Raw genomic sequence first — 22,504 nt, forward strand, 5'->3', positions numbered from 1 at the left:
GTGTCCTTACATTTATACTGTACATTAATATTTTCTGATAGCATTTTGTTTTGCGAGGGAAGAGTGATCTGGTGATGTCTTCTATAGTTGGCATGTACGCTCAATTACATTTAACGGTCACTACTTATTACTGAGTAATTTGTAATCCGGCCACCTAACCTCAAATTCTAAATGATTTCTCTTCGAAAGAGTAACAAGACACCTAAAGGAAATTCATGACCGAAAACATGCATTACAATTGGTACAAGGAAAAAGGTGTGCCATAAAACTGTTTCAAAGTTTCTGCTGGATTTAGTAGCACTTAAAGCTATTGATAATACCAAAGCTTCATTGCCAATGATTGCGAACTGAAAATATAGATTTTTGGAGGCAACTATTACCATAACGGAATGCAGCTCGGCATGACGCCAATAGGACCAAATAGCGGGAGATATTTCGATGCGTTCAAAAATTTTATTGATTTCTGGGTAGTCATATTTTTTACCAATATATTTGCGGATAATCCAAAATTACGTACAAATACGCATATTAAGAAAGAGTGCCAACATTCATTAAAAGGTTCCAATGACTTTTCAGGCCAATATTGAGGGTGGACGCTCGATCAGTAATTTCAAATTTACGACAACTCACGGTATTTTTAGACCAGAAATACCCGTTTTCGAATTTTCTTTTAGAGTTAACTGCCGATCCAATTGAAATATTCGCTGCCTAACATGATGTTCGGTATTTTATTTGTGATATCAAAGAATGAAAGTGCATAAGACATTTTCCCACCATTTTGCAGACATTCCGCCAAGTTACGCCAGATACCATTAATTTTATTGCAGGCCAACTTAACTGAGATTCCATATTTAGGTCAACCCTAAGACTAGCTGAAGCCTACAGATTCGTAAACCATTCAAACCTGCCCAATGAAACTTTGATCATCATGCTAAGCAGATCATCTGCAACGTTTTACAGACGATACATGAATGTTTCGTAGATGAAGGAAAACTTCCACTTCCGCTGCAGGAAATTTTTAACGGGCACATTAAAATTCTAATTCCACTAATATCGCTATTATTTGCTTGCTAGGAAATTCAATTTGCGCAATTTTCCAAGTTGAGGGTACTGGTTCCAAACGAGGAGCAGGAGCGGAAATGTTCAACGCATCGAAGAAGTGTGGGCTCGGGGAGCTTGGAGCGAAGCTATGGCGCATGAAGGCGCCCCGCGGCGACACTGGTGTCCGCAAGCACCAATGTCATGCAAGGTCGCCTGTCTCGGGAATCGTCCGCAACTGAGACGGGAAAGAAGGAGTCACCCCCACCTCCTCCTCTACCCGCACTCTCCTTCCTTATCTCATTCACCGAGCGTAAAATTTTTAAACACACATCTGAAAAGGAATTCAGTTTCTCTGTTTACTTTTTCACTCAGCTCACAAATCTTATCTCAATCATTTAACTCAAGCATGCATTAAAGAGTTCCCTAACAAGCAACGTACCATTCCCCGCATGCGTTCTGGAAACGTTACTATGGAAAGTTTATAGTTAAGGAGAGAATAGCCGCACCATTTTCGTGGTATAAAATACCCTAAATCATATCGAATATCTTCGTTCTTTAGTAACACTTTACTTAGATTTTTCTAAAAGATTCAAGATCGCCCAAAATCTCAAAATAAAGAAGAGCTTCATAGAAGGACAAAAAAATGAATGAATGAAACATTTGCTTAATAAAGCGGGATTTAATGTGAAAGACAATGACTTGTTTCATAAAAAAGGAGGAAAATAACAAAATCATACAACAACATAATTTAGCTTGGCATTGATCCGGCCACTGATCGGAGAAAATGGCCTTTGAAGGATCGTTTCGCGAAACGATGGATTAAGAATTTTGGTATTAAGGAAAATATGGAAAAATATGTTGGAACATGTAGGACGAGAGACATCTGGTAGATGAAAAGGTGGAGCCTATATCCTCCTGGGATAATAACTTAGGTTTTGATGAGCAGGATTATTCCTCGTAGGTCCTACATTAGAGCTCCTTTTCCATATTAGAATGTGATAACAAGAGCAACTTGAAAGGGGATTGGGATATTGTGTGCTGGCCACCCACCCCAAGAGTCCAGTTTGAATCCTGGAGTAAGTGGGAGTTTTCTGCGTTATCTTACTTAGCCCTACTTAGTGCCTCCACCTGCATTAGGGTCCCAAAAGGGGTATTATTATTTGATGATGAAATTATTCCGACTCTTCATCGCCTGGAAAGCGCTCAGTAGCACTTAAGTAGAATAATGACGACGCATCAGAAAGTACTCCCTCAAAGAAGATATTTTTCCTGGGTCGTTCTTACATGGCATACCGATAATTGGCTGATCCATCATATAGAACGGAGGAAGAATCGTCCACATCTCTTTTCCAACAATTTTAGGAAGTTCCTAGTTTTACATCCTACATAAGGTGATATTCTAGCTATCATCTTGAGTCAATAAATCCTAAACAATATTAAAATTAGTAAAAAATTAAACACCTCTACAGGCTTCATTCCCGAATGATTTTCATTATTCATCGCGAGTTTTCTACGGTTTAAAAAGATCTGTAGAAACCATAGGTGCTGCCATCGATAATGAATGACATATTTTCATAAAAAGTGACCAAAAATTAATTAAAAAGTTGGGTGAACGAAAATGATGCTGTTGCGGACACAACATTTTTTTCCTGGAAAATCGATGAATACTTTTCTTAAGTTTACCAACGGAGAAATATATTCTGACTTACTATTTAATATTCTCCTTTCTTATACCCTATCAAAAAAGTTTTTGCAGGGCAAAAACATTCATTCTTACAGTTCAATTCCCCTGATCAAAGACAATTCTAGTTAAAAATTGGAGGAAATGAACCGTTTTGCGGTTGTTTCAAAGCAATTCTCAAAAAATTCGAATCCATAGTAGAACAAAAGATTTAAGTAGCTTAAGTTTCACTGATCGAAAATTCAAGTTCCCAATATACAAAAAACGCCCAACGATTAAAACCATTTTCGTAAATTTCGAATGGCGCTTATTTCGGCATCGACCTCAATTAATATCGGACGGTAGGCAATAACATAACCCTGCGATAGACCCTGATGTAAATGAGACCTACCGAAAATGAACCCTCCCCCCTTTCAGGCAACGCAGCACGACACTAACACGCATCCTTCAAACCAAAACAAAGCTCTTGATTCCAGTCGCCTTGCCCGGACGCCGGTCGGCTGGGCCGGCCATCCGGTGGGTGAGATCCGCGCCGTTGAACGCGAGCTTTTGATCGCCCCACTCACGGAACGGCGAGCGGCCAGGCGTGAGAGAGCAGGGAAAAAAGTGTGCAAAGAGGAGGAGAGCTCTGCTGTTCACGTGCTCGACGAGTGCACGGTTTCCGAGAGGAAGGAGGGGGGAGGGAGAGGAGGGTTTGGGGGGTGGAGGGGGAGAGAAGGTAGTCCGTTTGCCGTCGCGGAAAGAGGAGGAATAAGAGAGAACACAACGGGAGGCGCCTTGTGACGGTGCGGAGAAGAGAGTACCTTCTCCTTCTCAACCCCAAGATAAACGGGAGCATATACCAAAGCACGAGCAGAAGAAAGCCCGCCCTCCGGACCTCCCCTCTCTTCTTGTTTTAAGGACTGACGCGTGGGAATGAGCGCTGGCTCGTGTACAGAAATCGTTTTAAAAATACCACCTCCGCCGCCACCGCCCGTGCTTGTGTTTTTGTGAGTGGAGGGCGAGAAGAGGAAGAAGGCGAGGCGGAGGAGAGAACATCAGTCTACCGACAGTTGAGGACGGGGTGACGGCTCTGCGAAATAACTCCCTCCTCTTCCTATTCTCAAAGACGCGGGGGAACTTCAAGGTGTGTCCCAAGGAAGCGGGGCGGCTTATAGCCGTGTTTGTGCCCCGGATCTGGGTTTAACACCCCTTGTCGACGCCCATGCGAGACGACGAGAACGTTGTGCTTATAATCCCTCGTCTCTATCTATACAATAGGAAACACTAAGGAAGTGCTCCACAAAGCACGCGCGTTCGCGTGAGTTGTGCCTGGAGTGATACCGAATCGGGTGATAAAGCGTCACTCTTTTGGAAATCGTTGACCTCCCCCTCTGGACAACACCGCCCGCCCGATCGTGTTTACCTTTCTCCCGTTGAGTTCATCGCTGTCTCAGAAGGCTACCTCATATCACTTTCGGCTACTCTGCTCCGACGGTCGAGAAACTAGCGTTGCCTCTTATCTCAATTCTTCTGACCGCCTCCGCACCAACTTGGGTCCGTCGACGACCTCTCCAAGTGCCATAAATACGCACGCGCCCATGTAGTAGTCATTGGGGGGGAATGCTTTTCTTAGAACTCGACCGCTGCCGCCGTTCCAAATCGGTGGAAGAGAGTGCAAACATCGAAGGAGTTCCTCGGGGAGTGTGTTGAGCGGGAGCCGGAGTTCTGCGGTGAGTCCACTCGGCCGTACGTCGCGGAGGATACGAGCGGATATTAAGGGAAAACAACGAAGATCCCCGCGCTGCTGACCACGGAAGGCGAAGTCATCGTCCGACGCCGGAGGAATCGGAGGGCAGCCGTGTTCGAAGACGGTGGAGACGCGCCCGACGACGAAAGAAAACAAACGCAACAGGTGAGGTGGAGGGGGAGGGTCAGGGAGAGGGAAAAAGGAGGAGGCGGAGAGTGAAGGAGTGGGGACGAGCGGAAAGGCGACAGAGAGAGGAGACGCGCGAGGATTCGAGGAAAAGTCGCTAGCGGCCCACCGTTCACGTGCCAGCACCGTGTTACCGTGATTCTGTGAGACCAAAGAGAGGAAATAACAAATAAGTGGGAAGGAAGGGACTGGATTTCCCCGTCCATCTTGATATTTCCGTGTTAGGAATAATCTTAGAGTGTAACTATATGTACGAGTACTTGAGACAGGACGGTAGGTATTTGGGCATCGGTGAAGGTTAAGATACTATGTGTAAGGACCGGACAGACACTGGGTAAATCATAAATTTGGATTGGAACACCTGTTAGCAGAAGGATAAGGGGATCATCTCACACTGAGAATTCGGTAAGTTGGCATCCTTCGGGGCCGTTTTGCGTTCATTTTTATGTCCTTGTGTCATATCGGGTTTGCTCAGGGTCGACTATTTTGGCACCACCAGAAACGGCGGACGCGCGTTTCTAGCGATGGATTTCGCGAACGTTCACTTAAAAAAACCACAGTTTAGTATCTGCGTAAAAAATATCACAAGATTGAACCGATAGTTTATTTAACGAGAATTTGGTGTCATAGAGTGAACAATAGTATAAGGTTCAACTTTGAAAAAGCGAAGAAGTTGACACAATCTCATGGTTCCTGATGCAGAATTTCCATGGAAAATGGCCAGTAACAGCCCTTCGTGCATTTCAAAGCTTCTGACTCGCAAAATATTTTTCGCTTGCGTTCTATTTTCAATTGATTGGCACAAAGAAGAATTTTTGTGAAGCTTCGTATTTTCCGGGTTCCACTCACTCTTTTTCATGTGCATCGTGTATAGGACGTGAATCAAAATAGAATGTGAAAGATATTATCATCCATGTCAATAGATGTCTCATTCACCCGATTTTAACTGCCCGAGGATATATTTTTTAAAGTAAAAAATCATTTTACAGCCCTTTGTAGATTACACTGCTCTCGAAGAGTGGACAATTTGGTATAAAATTTAACTAATAAACCATGCGGTTAAGCAAACGATATAAAATTTTCTACTGTTCATGAAAACCTGTTTATTTTTTATAAGGCGTGTCTCTTACATTGGAAGAGCCAATAGTCGTAATATGATATGGTTTTTCAATGGCTTGAATTAAAGATCTTGTTTTATGCAATGCAAATTAGTTTTATATCAATTGTCGAAATTGCATGCAATTCCGATATTAATGATGACATGGCTCTGAGTTTTCTAGCTTGCTTTTTACTACCAAAAGAGCGTTCAAAAATCCTAGCAGAAAATTCCATCTGGGGGTCTTTAAGATGTTACGAGACGATATCCCTGTAGGTTTGACACACTAAGGGGGCCATGAATTGGAGCAATACCAAATGTCTCGCATGGCACTCATTCTATCCTACACAAAGAAAAAACTCATTATGACGACATTTTACAGATAATATTCGTATCAAAAATATAATTGCACTTAAGGAGGAATAATAATAGGTTGATATAATTAGCCTTATAATTACCTGTTATCTTAATAATTACGTTTCCCTTATGTTTTGCGAGAAAAAAATTGCAATGTCGCTGGGCTAAATAATTATTAATAAAAATCTTTTAGACAGACAACACTCGTAGACGATTGATTTCAACGGCAAAATAAGAAAACGACAATTATATAAATGGTCTTACGAAGGACAACCGAAATTGAAATAATTACGAGTATTTAACCCAAAAACTGAAATTATATATAGCATATGATAAGGCTAGATGACGTAAGCTTTTTTGACCCAAGAATGGAATTAATTTGGTAATACCGTCTCTCAAGAAATTCATAGCTAATTATGAACGCTATTGGTTGTTACATTAAGATGTAGCTGATTTATTTCCGTGAAAAACTTTACAATGGCGGTAAAAGTAATACTACGTTGATCTTAACAAAACATAAAACTGCGATATCATTTAAGTAATAGAATGTGTAATAGTAATGTGTACTAAGATCGTTCCATTGGATTTTTAAATATATTTCACCCTCGTAATTATGGAATCAATTGGCATTAATTGATCTCCATAATGCAATTTTGGTGATGCTAATATACGCAGCACCTCAAAACTGAATTCTGTATAAAGTGATTTGAATTATTTTTCGCTTTGTGTTGCCGTTCGTAGAATGGCGCGTAAGCTCTAAAAACGAAGCCAGAGAATGTTTCCAAACATAAAAATAATCACTTAGTCTATTTTCTATTTCCAAATCGAGTTATGTATTTGAATCCTGAAGTTATTCAGCTAACGTAAGTGATTCAACTAGCCCTGCAGAGTAGAGACAAGTCATTATAATTAAAGCGAAATCGTGGTCAACATCCCTAAATGTTAGAAACGGGAAATGAATTAAAATCGAGGTGAAATCCAAGAATTGATTCTAAAGAAAAAAAATGGTGACAAATTTCATCAAAGAGAGAAAAATTGTGAGAATGAGTGAAACTAAATTATTTCGTTTCTAGTACGTGATGCCACGCTACATGAGCGAATGTGGTAGAATGAAATACGGGAATGTGGTGGAATGCAATACGGCAGCTTTTTACCGGAGAACGAATCGACGATAACGAGCGAGGAGACGATAGATAGGAGAAAGGAGAAGTGAGATAGGAAAATTGGAGGAACGGGAGCATGAGGACGCGAGCGGGTGCTAAGTCGGAATCCGTCTTTCTGACCCTTAACAAATGGTATGGGACCACTAGACCTGCACGTAAACCCCACCTATATTAGAGGGCTAATGCGCCTCATGCTCCATCTCCTCGCTCTTTTCCCTCCCACTCCCTTTGGTATCCACCGCTTAATTACCGTTTGCTATTTCACCGCACATGGATAATCCAAAACGAACATCGGTCCTGATGAGCTGCACACTCCGCAGCAAGCCTCCCACTTACGGTCCTCCCCTCGAATTCCCGCATCAAGTCAAATCACCGATCCCCACACCATGTAACAAAAGTACAAATTAAACGCTCTTCCCGGTGTGGCAATAAAACCATTTTAGTGGTCGTTTCAAGGGCTGCGGTTTGCTATCCGCGTTGTGCGTCACCGTTCATGGAGGGGGCTGAAATAACCATCCTCCGACCATTCTTTCTAGTTATGGGCTCACAACCAACTTCACCTTTATGGAAAAACTTGATTAAATTAATTTGATTCAAATGAACACAATAGTTTGGAGTAATTGTTACGCAACACCCAAAATGCAGCAGACTTTGAAACAATTGACAACTATTTTTTCGTCCAATACTTATTTCATAATTAATAAATAATAGTAAATCGAGTTCGAATCAACTAAATATTTCTCCATCTAAATCATTTCACCACATTTATTCGAAATTTCTAGTAGGTTACGTAGTCCCTACGTAAATAGACTCACCTTCTTTACAAAATACTTTTCAAAATCTATTGATTACAAAGTTATACCAGATTCTTAGAAGTGGATAGAAATGTCTACTTTGTGATGCAATTTTGAGGCTGAAACGTCATTTAATTGCATATTACTTGACCCCTTGACTATGGGCAGTAATTCGTTGCTGCTGCCTTTCCCACCATCTAACTCTCACTCCTGTTGATGGTCACCTAGTTAACCGCAATATTGGTATAGAGCTTCACAAAAAATCTATATTGGCTATAGGTTTGGCAACTTATTAAATGACATTTTCTTTTTAAAGCTGAAAAAAAGAGAACATGAAATCACTTAGGCATTGGTTTAAAAAATATGACGAAAAAGAATTTATCGTTATACTGTACTCCCGTTTTAGAGCATTTTGAAATGTTTTCAGGATTATGACATGATTTTTCTGATATGCTTTATTCAAATTTTTCTCTTTTTAAGTTTTTATAAGTATATTCAAGGTTTTTTTGATGTAATTTAAAAATTATGTTGATGGCTTTTTCATTATCGGGAGACTTCTAATCGAAATATGAAGAAAATCTAGAACTGTTCTTAGAAACAGCTGGCATTTCAAAGCATGATGCAATCATTAAAAGTTCTCACTGTAATACTTTGGGTCGGTAAAAGAAACGAGGGACTTTTCTAACCTAAGTTTTTGCAGTGAATGCGAGCGCGCCATAAATCATCCCAGCAGCAGCTAAGGAGAGCGCGTAAAGTGGGCAGGCCGGTGAGGACAGGTGGGACGAACGGAATTCCCGCGGACGTGAATATTTGAAAAATCTCCTCTTTTAATTAACCCTCTTGCGTCCCTTGCCGAAGTGAAAAGAACCCTAAACCCCTCTCCCCTTCCCTCCCTCAAAGTCCCGAAGAATGCATAATGCAGCGCCCGGAAGGTCATTAAGCGCCGTAACTCTCCCAGAGGGAGTCGGAGACAGGTCATGGAAAGAGCTCCCTACCTCCTCCCCTATAAACCGCTCACAGTTTTGCACAATACCGCATCGACATGAGTCACGGTAGTATCCCCTCCGGCCAGATTCTTGCTTCCCACCCCTTCTATACATCCGTATTCGTTTATACAGTATGTTTAACCTTGAATGAAGTGCCTAAGAATTATTGCACGTTCATCATTTTATAAAAATCCCGTCCTTAGCTCCTTTCCCCGCAAGAGATGCCACTGGGCTTTCATTACTTCGAATAAAAAAAGGTTGGGGTGCACTGGGGTGGGTGGGCAAACCTCGGGACTTCGTCCTCCCGCCGCCGGTGCTCCTCTCCTCCGGGAATGAAACTGAGACGGAGAAGTTGTGCCTGGTAACCAACTGGCTTTTCGTGCAGTCATCACGCTTCATTAAAATTTGCCTCCGCTTTAAGGGCGGTTTTAATTTAAAAATATTTGAGTCACAACTTTTACCTGAAAGGAAACGCCTTCCTCCAACCTCGGCCTTGTTGTCTGCTGTGAAAAATAATCTTTACTCTCGATTAAAAAAAACACATTTTTTGGCTTAATTGGGATACTACATTTTTAATATGGGAATGAAAAGAGCTATTAGTTCAAATATTTAACCTTCTTATTAAATTATTAATAGTGAAATTGAAATTTAAAAACTATAGGAGTAAAAATATTTAGATAGTTATGCAAATAACAATAGAATTTCAACAATACAGCTGAAAACTGTGTGCCGCTGTGGTTAAGGTTTTCAAACTGCTCATAAAATACTTTCTCAAATTTAGTTAGATCGAAAAATCCACTATCAATATGTATCAGGCTGTTACATTGTAGTAATTGAACATGAAGCTCATTTGCATAACAGTTAATGAAGTGTAAGAAGAAGGGGCATGTTGGGTAAATGGGTAAAACGGGGCATGCTACGCACCGTTTACCCATTTAATTTAGCCAATAATTAACTTTGCCACCCATATTCCCTCATTGAAATGTATTTCCTTATTTCCTGCTTCTGTCACCAACTCTCACACCATCATCAGTGCCCCTTGAAGTCGCATACCCTGTTGGCATAAATCATTCGATTTTGACGTCGACACAGAACTACGCAGGGCACAGAATAGTTATTTTAGCAATACATTATGTTGGTTGTAAAATGTACAGTGAGAAGTCTGAGGAAAATTACTGCTGAAACGATTTATATTAGGAATGTTTTTGCCGGTCGACAATTTGAACTTACAGAAGTAGGAAATATAACTTACGACGTTATGACATTCAGAAATTTCCTGCCAAACGCTGTCGTGGCGGCTTGAAATGCAACGTGTAGATTCTGCTTTGAGAGTTTTGTAAAATAGTTTCATTTTATCCTTGCCTTAGAAAAACAAAAAAAAACTCAACTCGATAATCTAAGGAAAATTTAAACACAAAAGGGAAGAAATACATATGTACATAGGTGTTAAGCTTAAAGTTATGGAGGGAGAAAAAATTTGGAAAAGGATAAAGAAGCAGATGTGAATGGAAATGAATTGGCGAAGAAAGAGTAAATAAATTGAAAGCTAAAAATCAGAGGTCAGAGCAGTATCAGAAATAAGATCTCTCGAGGAGAATAGAGCGGCCATACACAATGTTCATTGACAAATAGGGAGGAAGAAAAAAGAGAAGAGCAAAAGAGTTTGAGTTCTGCTGAGAAACATACTCGTTGCAACAATTAATGGTAGCAGATGTTTTGCGGTATATTACTGAAAATCTCCTTTCCTCTTTTCCCTAATCCCTTACCGAACAACTTGACGAAGGGTAAATTTACACAATTACCATATCGCCAAATACATTTCCAACCGGTATGGCTGAAAACCATTGATAAGTGTTATTATGTATTATAAAAATTGATCTGCTATTCCTGTAAGTGAATTAGAGGGATAGTAGATCATGAAGCAAAATAAAATATAAGGTAAGAACCGGCTGTAAAAATGGACAAACCTACCTTGGCTCTCCTTCCTAGACAAATGGAAGAGGTTTAAGCAATTAACAATTACGGCTATGGAACCTTTCACAATTTTAAAAGTGATCCATTGAAATTTATTTTTTTAGCCATCAGAGCCATTGAGTCTATTAAAACTACAATTTTATTGAGAATCTAAAAATAAGTTATAACGAAGGAGAATTTTCTTACTGATCAGGTGGCTGCCAAATGCCTCATTGCCTCTCTTACCTTCATTAGATCCCCACAATACTCATTAAGCAGGAAACGCTTAGGAAAGCGAACAGCATCGCGTGCAGTAAGGTCAAATGGTGAATCCACACAGAGGTAATCATTCTTATAATACGTCGTGTTTTGCAATTCCACGTGTGCGATGAGTGAATGCACGGTGATCTCCTGTTCAACTCTTTGAAGGATGGCATTATCTAGCCGTGTGATTTGTATCTCGTCGCCAGCTATCATCGACATCAATATTACTGCAATGTCAATAAAGCTATAAATTGAACCTTATAGAATGAGCAAACATATTTATTTGCTTGCTTCAGTCACTGATATTGCATTGAAGGAACAAAAAGATAAAGCAAGTAGGAATCTCGGAGATTGAAATTTACGGGAAGATTATATTTATTTTATCACTGTGGTTTCACATGCACTACCATTATCATAAGAAAAAAATATGTGAATTTGTTTAAAAAAACCTTTTTTTACTTTCGATGATAAATGTATCTAAAATTGATATCAGGTTGTTGGTGTCTCTGCTCCTTCAATATGCCCATCTTATTCCAATTTGTATTATATTGAGGCGTAAAGTTTACCAGTTAGAAAAAAAAAAATTTTTAATCGTAGTTGATCTGAGGCAGGCTATATGAGTATTACCATAGGTTACCACAGGCAGGAAAAACCAATTTGAACTGAAAAAATTCACCCAGCATATTGCACATAAATCTATTACTCCAATGCAAGTTTTGAATATACGTATAAAATGCATCGATAGAGTCATTTAATGAGAACACAACCAATTAGCACCTTAAAGAACTCAATGTAGTCCTATTGACGATCTTAGTGAAATATATCCCTGTTAGCAGTACCTAGAGTATTGAATCTATTTTCTTTCAAAATATTTTTATTATACTCGAGAAATATATTTTTCAAGTCTCTAATTTAATAATTTTACGTAAGTATATAAATAAACTGAAAGAGATGATACTTCGGGATCGTAAAGTTTCACCATCCCTTTGGGAAGCAATAAAAATACCTATATATATATATATATATATATATATATATATATATATATATATATATATATATATATATATATGTGTGTGTGTGTGTGCGTGTATGCATTTCCGAAAGAACGTCGCCATCGAAAAATTCTTGAAGAAAACAAAACCTAAGCTTAAGTAATTCACACTAATCGCAATCGTTATTTTACATTTGTATTTGAATGCTATTGAATGAATTTTCATTTCTATGCTATCTAACAATAATGCATAAGAAATCGAGTATATGATCCAAGCTATGAATTAAGACGGACAGTAACTAAAAAAAATAATTAGAGACCGATAAAAAGATCGATTTCAGATTTTTTTCAACTTTTCAATGGAAAAATTCTGCAAAAATGAGAGAAACGCGGGCACATTACAGCATGTCTTCTTATCTAGAACCCCAAACCAAATCGTGACTTATGATTGGGAAAGCTCTTGCGGTAGCCTTCAGGGCGTCATATTATTCGGATGTGGAAGCAGAAGTCAATGCCTAGAGGCAGAACGTCTGAGGCTCGCTGACGGTAAGACCTTTGTCCATACCGTCTCGAAATTCATCAGAGGAGAAAGACGAAAGCGCCAAATCACCTGTTCCGTCATCATCAAACGGAATGTTTGGGGTGTGTTTCTGACGCTGCATTCGGCACGCCATAGACGACCCGGGCATGCGAAATCAAAAGCTTCCCTCACGGGAAATGTGGTGCATGGTGGTTGAAAGGACAGGTTGGGCGATTAGGTGAGGAGTCATTTATCCGCTAGAGAGTTCACTAGATCTTTGGTGAAGTGAGTGCACAACAGCTTCGTCGTCGACATAGGAGAAGACATGTCGTGCACGCTTAGAATACCATTCGTAAGAAAAGGTTTAAATTTGAAGACTTTTGGGTATCATTTCCCGTTGTAAAATGTAACTACTTTGGAATGGTTATCAATCTGGACAGAAATTAACGCATGTCAAATAAAAATATCACTGATTGAGTTAAGATATTGTTTATTTACCGGATAATGCCTGACTATATTTTCTCGTTCCTCTGGTTACTTAAAGTGTTATATCTGTAAAATAAATGCTAAATATTGAAAAAGAAACACTTGGTTTTTCCACATAAAATATTTATTCACGACCTAGGTTTCGACGCTCAGCGTCATCTTCAGGTGTCATCTCAGCGTCATCTTCAACCTAGGTCGTGAATAAATATTTTATGTGGAAAAACCAAGTGTTTCTTTTTCAATATGTATCGTTTCCACAAAGTGACGCCTGAAGTTATCTCCTTTAAAAAAAAAGGTTTCACAAAGGCATAGCAAGCCCTGTTTTAGTTATATAGGGCAATATCTGCACTCCGATACCTATAATGGGCGTTCGGCTGCCAGGAAGACGGTGGTGGTTGGAAGATAGGGGGAATTGAAAGGCAGTAGCAGTGGTGGCAGAGGCGGAGTGACGTAGGAGAAAGCGGAAATGAACGTGGGGCGTTGACGGAGGGCTTCGGGCGTGGAATCTAAAACGCAAGTTCAAATACTTTGCCATCGTAGCCAAATGGCGACTGTGAAAAAATGAAGCAAGCTCATCTAAGACATTTTTTATCAGAGAACGTGAGTTTGAAACGGCCGACCGAAATTATGGTTGTGTTAAACTATATACTGCTTCACATATTTTTTTGAAACATTGGCATATTTTACGAGGACAAATTAAATTTGAAATAACTGCCAACTTTATTTAACGGATACACAAACAACCTTGCTGAAGAAACTACGAGTAGGTATGTACATGTGAGACAAATTTTTCTCCTCTACCTGATAGGTATTCGAGGGCGGTTCAATATGTACCCGTGTTAGAAATGAAGAAACCATTTTTTTTATTTTTCAACACAGCCCCCTTTTAGAAAGATACTTGTCTCCCAACGCTCTGGCCATTTTTTAACCCCTCCAAAAAAAAAAGGATTTGTCGAACTCTCCAAAATACGCCTCTGTCTCGGCGATAACTTCCTCGTTTGAGCTAAATTTTTTCCCGCGAGCCATTTCTTCATGTAAGGGAATAAGAAAAAGTCGCAGGGAGCCAGATCTGATGAATACGGGGGGTTCGGCAGCAATTCATAACGTAGTTCATGCAGTTTCGCGGCGACAACTCCGGATGAATGTGCTGGTGTGTTATCACAATCGCGGCACCCATCGGGGCGACAATTTTTTCATCGCTAACTTATCATGTAAAACATTAATTGCCGTTCCGGTCAACACACCCACGGCCTCTGCTACTTCGCGCACTTTCTTTCATCGATCAGCGAGAATCATGGCGTGGACTTTGTGAATGATTTCCTCGGTAACCACGTCTGCCGGGCGTCCTGGTCCCTCCTCATCAAAAACAGATGTTCGCCCACGTTTAAATTCGTTAAACCAATATCTAACTGTAGTCACAGATGGTGAAGTGTACCCATAAACAACATCCAACTTTGCTTTTATCTCCTCGCATTTCTTCCCATCCAAAAACTAAAAGTTATTTACCGAACGATACTGCTCTTTTTCCATCTTAGCGAAAATCACGAAACACGTCTTACTCGAATGGCTGCCAAATCCAAACTAACCCTTAAATCAGTCTGAAATTTGTTTTTCCGACGTTTGATAGATGGTAGCACACGATGATAACATAAACTTCCCTCAGGAACGCCCTTTGTCGTCAAACACGGGTACTTATTGAACTGCCCCCGTACGTTGTGGTAGGGAGTGTTCGGAGAGTCATTGGCCGAATGGCAATAAAGCTATCTATCAATCGAGGATGAGTGACTATGACGAGTGTTGATCATACTTAAAATATCCTCCCTTGATTTTTCCGCTGTCAGCATGTGCTGCAACTGAATCCGTAGAACCCTCCCAAAGGGTTCAAAGTACGGTGTGTGAATGTTGGTATTTGGGTCGATTGAGATAGGATATTTTGCAACTTTTTAGCCAATAAGTTTTAGTCGATACTCTTAGCGCATACGTGTATTTACCAGATGCATCACAAAATATATACTAAAGGAATCCAAGGACAACAGAGGAAAATTAGAGGCAATATTTGATTAAGGGTACTGTCTGAGAAAAGATTCATGTAACATCTTCGGGCTTGAAGGAAAGCTCTAATTACGGCGGAAATAAAATTCTAAGTTATTATCGGACACTGGAGTGACAGATTTCTCTGAGAAAGCCTCACTACTTTTTTTAAAATAATATACATCCTACTATAGAATAATAGGAGCCGCGGCAATTCAGTAGATTGAACCCGGGGTCTGGGATAAATTTTCCTCTCACTTATTTCTTTTTATTTAAGTGTCCCAAACCAAGAATACTAAAGTTATAGGTTCCTCTAAGGCGCTCAAATAACACATTTGCACTACACAATTGCAGGAATTCCAACGTCTATGAATTTTGAAATCCTATGCTCCTAACAAAAGGCATTTTACTCCAGTTGACAGAGGGCTGAGCTATTGGGTAAAGGGTCCGAACTTGAATCCCGGGTGACGCCTCTAGACAACGGTTTCATCTTTACAAAAGCGGTGTCATTATTCGGGTTCGAAATCCGCCCGGAAAACTACAGGTGTCTCAGGGAAAGCAACCGTGAACGCCCTCTGACGAGCTAACTTCGCAGACCGATGGGCTTAGTACTAGGTGAGCTCTACTCTCACCTATCAAACCAACCTTCAGATTGATTAGTGTGGTTATCAGAGTAATGATAAAAAGTGATTATTTGATAGTTAATTTTGTCATATGTTTTGTTAAAGACGAGTTAACTTATATACGTTCACTATCTATTGCAATAATAGAAAGATGGCTCCCCTCACAACAATAGGTGGCGAGAACTTCTATACGGGTCGTTAGGTGAAACTTAATTGGAAACAATAATCAACTCAACCATTTTCAACGAATCAAAATTTTTTATGTAAGGCCAGGTTAATTTGACCTCTTCAGGTAAATAACGTAATTCATTAATGAGCATGCATTCATTTCTGTCATTTTTCCTGTACCTTGCACTTCAAATATTGGTAATCAGCCGACATGTGGAGTCATCGGACATTCATGGCTATATTTTACATTCCCTATCAATGCATAAACTAAGGTCGTTTTAATTACCAACAATAAGCTCCAAGAGAGTTTTATTATTTCTCCCCAATAATTTAATGCTACCGGAGAAACGTTATCATTTCCCAGATTTTTTCTGTCAGTATCCATCGAACTACTTTTAATCCATAAGTTTAACTAAGGGTAATGTAGTATTTCCAGTAAAATTATTTAAGCCTATTATTACGGCTACCTGTTCCTAAGGAGTTGTAAGGTAAACATTATATTAATATTTCATAGTTTTAGTCGTGTAACATTCCGTGGCCCCTTCCGCGAAATTTCTAATTGAAATAAATCAAATCCACATTCAGGAATGCATTCGTCCTGTTGAAGAGGAGCTAAAAAAGGTTAATACACTTATATCTCCGAGATATAGGATTCCACGCTCAAATTTAGAGGTGCGCTTCAACGAATTTACCGCTTCAACCTTCCCCTCTAGAATTCCCAGCGCTGTCATTGTCGGCGATATTATAAGACCGTGTCCAGGAAACTAATACTGCCCTCGACCTCGACAACCACAAACATTCCTGGAGGAACGTTCACCAACGTCCCTCTCTCCCCCGATCCCATTTATCCCGAACACTAGGCATTCGGCACACCACACGCATAACACTTTTCGCCAAAGAAGAGGGCCGGGGTCGTCGCTATCCCTTTCGTGGGAGAGAGGGAGGACGCAATGCCCTTATCATCGTCATTGCACGCGCCTATGCCCACCCGCGAACTCAAAAACACGCCGGCCAAGCCGTCCGTTTCCAACGCTCTTCTTCCCACCCCCCACCAAACCCTCTAGAGGCAGGCACCTCTACGTGGAATTTTCTGCCGTGTATCTCACCGCTCAGCACTCCGTACCCACTCCGACCTCCCCCCCCCCCCGGACGGCCATTAACACCCCCATCCCTCCCTCTAATGGCCTCGCAGAGGGGGTCGGGCGGTGCTGGAGGAGGAGGATGGGGAGGGGGTGGAGCGGAGGAGTGGGTGGAGGAGGGCAGCATCCCTGGTTGAGACCCATCGGGGCCGTCCCGGACAACCGCCCTGGAACACGCACTTTACCCTTTCGCGAGCCCAGACGATGAAGAGGAGTAGGACATTGAGCAGCGGGGCATCCGTAGAAGGGTCTCGGGTGGAGGGCTATTAAGTGTTGTGTGCGGCGGGGAGGGGGTTGGCAGAGAGGGAAAGGGCGAGGGGAAGGGTAGGGGAACAAAGGAGCGATGAGTACCTACTGGCGAAAAAGAAATATGAGGATCATGTCCCAGAGGGCGGATGGATGTGAGAAAATGGAAAGGAAGGGAAAAGAAATGTGCGAGGAGATTGTCTTTCCTCAGAGAATCTTTATCTTCCTAGGAAACTGCAAGGGGGTTAACGGAGATAAATGGAGGAAACAGAGAAAATTTTTAATATGCGACCTAAAAATTCTAACGCAGGACTAAAACTGATGGACAGAGCTATCATTCTTTAGAAACTTTTGAAATAGCGATCTTTTTGGTTTGTTTAACATATTAAACCCACCGCTAACCCATTTATCCATTTCCGAAAATAAGTTGCTGAAACTGGATTTAAAAGACATGAACATAAAATTGAATGAAAACCTTTTAGGGATCAAAAGTATTTTGCAAACTATGAGTGCATTATCTTTTTCAGAAGATCATTTTTCTTCCAGGAGTACGTTCCATTATAGCAAAAATAAGTTTTGCCATTTAGTGTAACGGAATGGTTGATTTATCATAATAAATCAACGTAGAAATATTCACGATTTTAACCGCAATTTTTTTATTCTACTTTTCTATCCAAGAATAGTGCACAAATTTTCGTTAGATGTAACTTCAAGGGATTTTGGATGAAATTGATTGGCCTAATAATTTTTAGTGCTCATATGTTGTAAACGGCTGGTTTATTTCTGTCGGCTGAAGTTATCTCAGTATCTACATATGTCTACAAGATCTATCGAATTTATAATGTAAGGATATCAAGGTATTGAGATATACCATAACATGTCATAAAAAAGTCACCTTTATTGCTTTTCTCAATTCAATATTTGCCAAAGAATGAATGCTAACTATATATGTCATGCTTGATGGTATCAGACTTTACTAAGTGGAAATTTATCTTGAGTGAAAGAAGAATTCTAGACATTTTCTATAAAAATGTATGCGTCTAGTTTAAATCCATAGGCGTCATCCTGAGATACAAGGTAAACCTATACTTGAGGATAGCGCCTATGCGTTGAAACTAGTTTTGCCGAATAAAAAGTGTGCTTAATATGCCTAGTATTTTTCTTTCATTCATTTATTCCTAAAAAGAATCCTTTTTCCGAGTAGAATTATTTGTAGTGATGTTACAGTGGAAGAAGATCAAAAACGTTATAACTAAACAAACTATACTTCACAAGGATAAACCCTGTTAGTTGAATATGAAAAAAATAGGTGCCAAGACTTAATCGAATATAAAAATGAACTTTAGACCTAAAGAGTAGTTTTGGTGAAATATAACATATGATGATTTCAAGTCAAAAAATTAGAGCACATTTTGATAATGATTTAGTAAGAGCGCATTAGTATTCCTAACGGGCTCCATTACGCTGCCTAGTTGCGACTTTAAGGATAACGAGTACCCGTTCCATCACCTCATTAAAATTTGCAAGGGAATTCATGATGCAAGGAGGAGAATGTTGAATTTCCTAGTTGTCGAGTCGTGACTTAAAGCAACATCGAAGTGCATAGCTGTTGAAATAAAGACCTTGAACTTTTTAACCCAATTCCACCATTCAATTTATAACCATTAACCCAAGAATGGTAGAGTAATTAACACATTAGGTTTAATCTGAGTGAAGGCCTCATGGTTTCTTTCTCTCGATCCAGCATCCATCATCGCTTTACATGGGTGCAAAAAGACGTTTATCCCACGCTTTCGAAATAAATGGTAGCAGAAATGATAATAGGGTAACACCTGGAGTAACAATGGATATGTAGTAATCAATTGTGTTTTCATTTCTCATATTAATTCACAGCGACAGCAGAATGTTGTCTTGAAGCTGACGGCTGAGATATTTAAAAACATAAAATTGCATAATGTAGAATAGATTGATCCCTTTTTAGATATTACTTGCGATGGGCACTGGGTTTTATAGTGATACTATATATATAAACCAAAGCAAATAAAAACGGTCGGTTTTCACGGTCTGGCATTAATATCTGGGAAAAGGTACACAAACTGAGGAGATAGCGCTTAGAAGTTCAGCATTGAAGGGATAAGAGTCAGAAGAGGGTCTTTGGCATATCTTCCTTAACACCTGGAATAACACGATAGAGATAACGATGTTACTATTTTCATTGAGTGAGATGGACAGGCCATTGTAAATGGTGTTTCGGCGTTCCAAAATTCACGTTTTTTATGATTACAGTACATGAAAAATTATAATTTTGCGCAAAATAAAAAATGCGGCAAATAAGAAAAGTAATCGTTATCTGAGAAATAAAAACGTAGTAGATTGCGAAAAACGGTGAGAGTTTCCCCAGGTGTGCCCCTTTTAGGATAATCGCGCGGGAGAACATTCATTCAGAAATAGATTCATAGCCTTCATTATCGGAGCTGAAAGTAAATAGAACACTATTTAGGACCGACTATGTGGCAATGAAGTCCGATAATAAGGTGCGAACAGTTCGTATGCTGATTGCCAAAAAATGCCATTCATGAATAATTTGTTGCCAATTAAATGATTTGACCAGATTATACCCGATGATTCAAAATGTTTGAAAAGATCTATTTACTGGAATGTCTAGGCGTTGCAAGGGTATGCACACACTTCGTTGACTCTAAGTATACTAAGTATTGCTCTTGACAAAATTATTTCCAGAAAGTATATTTCATTTGCACATCCACATTTATTTGTACTTCATTGTAAATTTTTCCAGTTAGCAACAATCGTCCGCAATGGTCAATGATTAAATTTGTTTTACATTAATGTCATTTAAATTTCCATTTTTTAAATATATCCTTGGAAAATATTTATTACTATTTCAAACATATTGTTCATAAATTTGATCGGGAAAAACAAATTTGCTATTTTCGGAATTGAAAGCAGAAAGAATCGTGTGAGAACCCAGAAGACCAGAAAAAGAGAGCGCGGACGATGAGTGAAAAGAGATATGAGACTCAGCAGAGTGGCCAAAGAGCCAGTGGCAGAGGAGAAGGAAAGAAATTAACGAACCCCGCAATTAACACCGGGGCCAAGGGCGAGTTCCTCATTTGTGTTTTGTGTGGTCGGTGGCGACTGTGGCCACAGGAAAGTAGGATTAGTTGTTCTTATTCCCTTTCTGCCCCCAGCTTCTTCTCCCCTCATCACAAAATCTACCCCTTCCCTATGCCTGCTCTACTTGTCTCAAACCCACATCCCCCTTTCCCGAAATGGGAGTGGTGAGCAAGCCTCGCTGCAGCGTCCGCGGATGGAGTTTAAGGGGAAGGCCATTTCTCAACCCTCTTGCAGCGCAGCCCGACCAAATGTTCAGGGATCACGCGATCGGGACTCCCCCGCCGTGGGAGGGCCTTCGCGCAGCGCAGGGGCAACTTCTCTTTCTGGGGTTTTTTCCTTGACGGACGTCGGAGTGTTTTTCAGTGGAGGGAGATCTCTGGCGGCCTCCCTCCAGACAGTTGGGAATTCTAATGCCACCGATGGGTGGGTTTCCCTTCCCCCCGAGTCTCACAACCTCCCTTCCACATTCATTCACTCGGTTTTTCTCCACGGAGTCCAAAAAAAGGTGTCCGCTCGCGATTCCAGTGAAAAACATGCGACGACGCTAATTAAATCCGCGTCCTTTCTCGGCGATTCCCGCCCACGCAACAACTCTGAACCTCTGCGCTCCCATTTTTCAACGCGAGGACAACTCTCGAGACAGGTGTCTGAATCATCAAGGGCCTCAAATCACCGTCGTCCGTGCATCCTTTTATGTTTTTTTTATTAAATCGTTAACTCTTACATGAAAACTGGTTACGACAACCTAAAATGTGGCTACTGCCCATTTCTTAGCTAACTAACTAAAGACTATATAAACAAACAGATAAAAAAATGTTTTCAAAGCATATCATTTCAAAGCATATCATTTCAAAGAATTACACGAACAATTGTACATGATAAGGAGAAATAGTGACATGCCCCAGTATGAACAATAGAAACATTATAGAGGGATGAACATACCTGTAGTTAATCCTGTTCTTACTTTATTTCCTCATTCTATATTCGATTAAGAAATAAGTAAAAGAACCACATTAATTAGAATTTTACTATTTTGATCAATGGACTGATATAACCAATGATATAAATATAGTCTTTACAGCATTTACATCATTGTTTCACTCATATGCCCGATTCTAACGGATGTAAAAAGGAATTGTCGCATCATATGAATCAGACGGCGAATAACAGGTATCTGGTGAGACGATTTCTTCTAAGGAATTTTTACATAGTTTTTGTTTTGTTTTCAGATTCAAGTGATGGAAAAAGTGTACGCATTAGTCAGACTTTGAATGAATTACGTCCAGCTACCATAGTTCTTTGTGCAAATTCCTTATCCTTGCGAGTTAGCCACATTTTAGGTATCTCAAACCTTAGGGCAAAATCAGTTTCAAAATCAACTTTTCTAAGATAGTTTTTATTTTTCTCTTTATCCAAAGATATTTCTCTACGTAACGTTTTGGTTCAGATACCTTAGGATTTTTTTTTAAACTTGAGATAAAATTTCGGTTATTTTTTTCTGGTGCGATACAACACGCTTTATATAGTATTTTGCAACTGAATCGCTGTCCCTTCGTGCATCAAAGCTAAATTTTTCTTAAATTATTTAATTTATAATAACAGTGGTGTCATTTAAGCAATTCTATCAAATAGTTTTTTAACTTCAATCAATATTTGTTCCAAGAATGTTTCTTTATTCATATCGAATTAAATATGCATGGGTATTCAACTTTCTACCAAAACGGAACGAAGGAATCTTAAAACTTCAAAATATCCTTTTATATAAATAACAAAAATACACAACTTTCTATTAGTTGGCTGCTCATAATAAAAGAGAAAATTCATATTTTTAAATTGGATAAAGCATTTTGAGAAATAATATTGAAAAGGAAGAAGACCAGAAAATAGAAAAAACAATTAAATTATCGACCTA

The 22,504-nt window shown here is 39.7% G+C and overlaps 1 protein-coding gene across 2 annotated transcripts in view; it reads left to right on the forward strand.

The window, feature by feature from the left end:
* Window positions 1–3,477: 3,477 nt before the first annotated feature.
* LOC139688376 (insulin-like growth factor-binding protein complex acid labile subunit) overlaps window positions 3,478–22,504 on the forward strand; it is a 72,883-nt gene continuing 53,856 nt past the window's right edge. The window contains exon 1 of one of the 2 annotated variants that reach the window (XM_071585915.1): window positions 3,478–4,616. The gene's annotated coding sequence lies outside the window, so the exon portion shown is untranslated. Of the gene's footprint in view, window positions 4,617–4,680; window positions 5,043–22,504 lie in introns of those variants that run through there. The other variant, XM_071585916.1, reaches the window with a different exon arrangement.

Source organism: Hetaerina americana, unplaced genomic scaffold (genome assembly GCF_022747635.1).
Source record: "Hetaerina americana unplaced genomic scaffold, ioHetAmer1.1.p SCAF_2, whole genome shotgun sequence".
Lineage (NCBI taxonomy): Eukaryota > Metazoa > Arthropoda > Insecta > Odonata > Calopterygidae > Hetaerina > Hetaerina americana.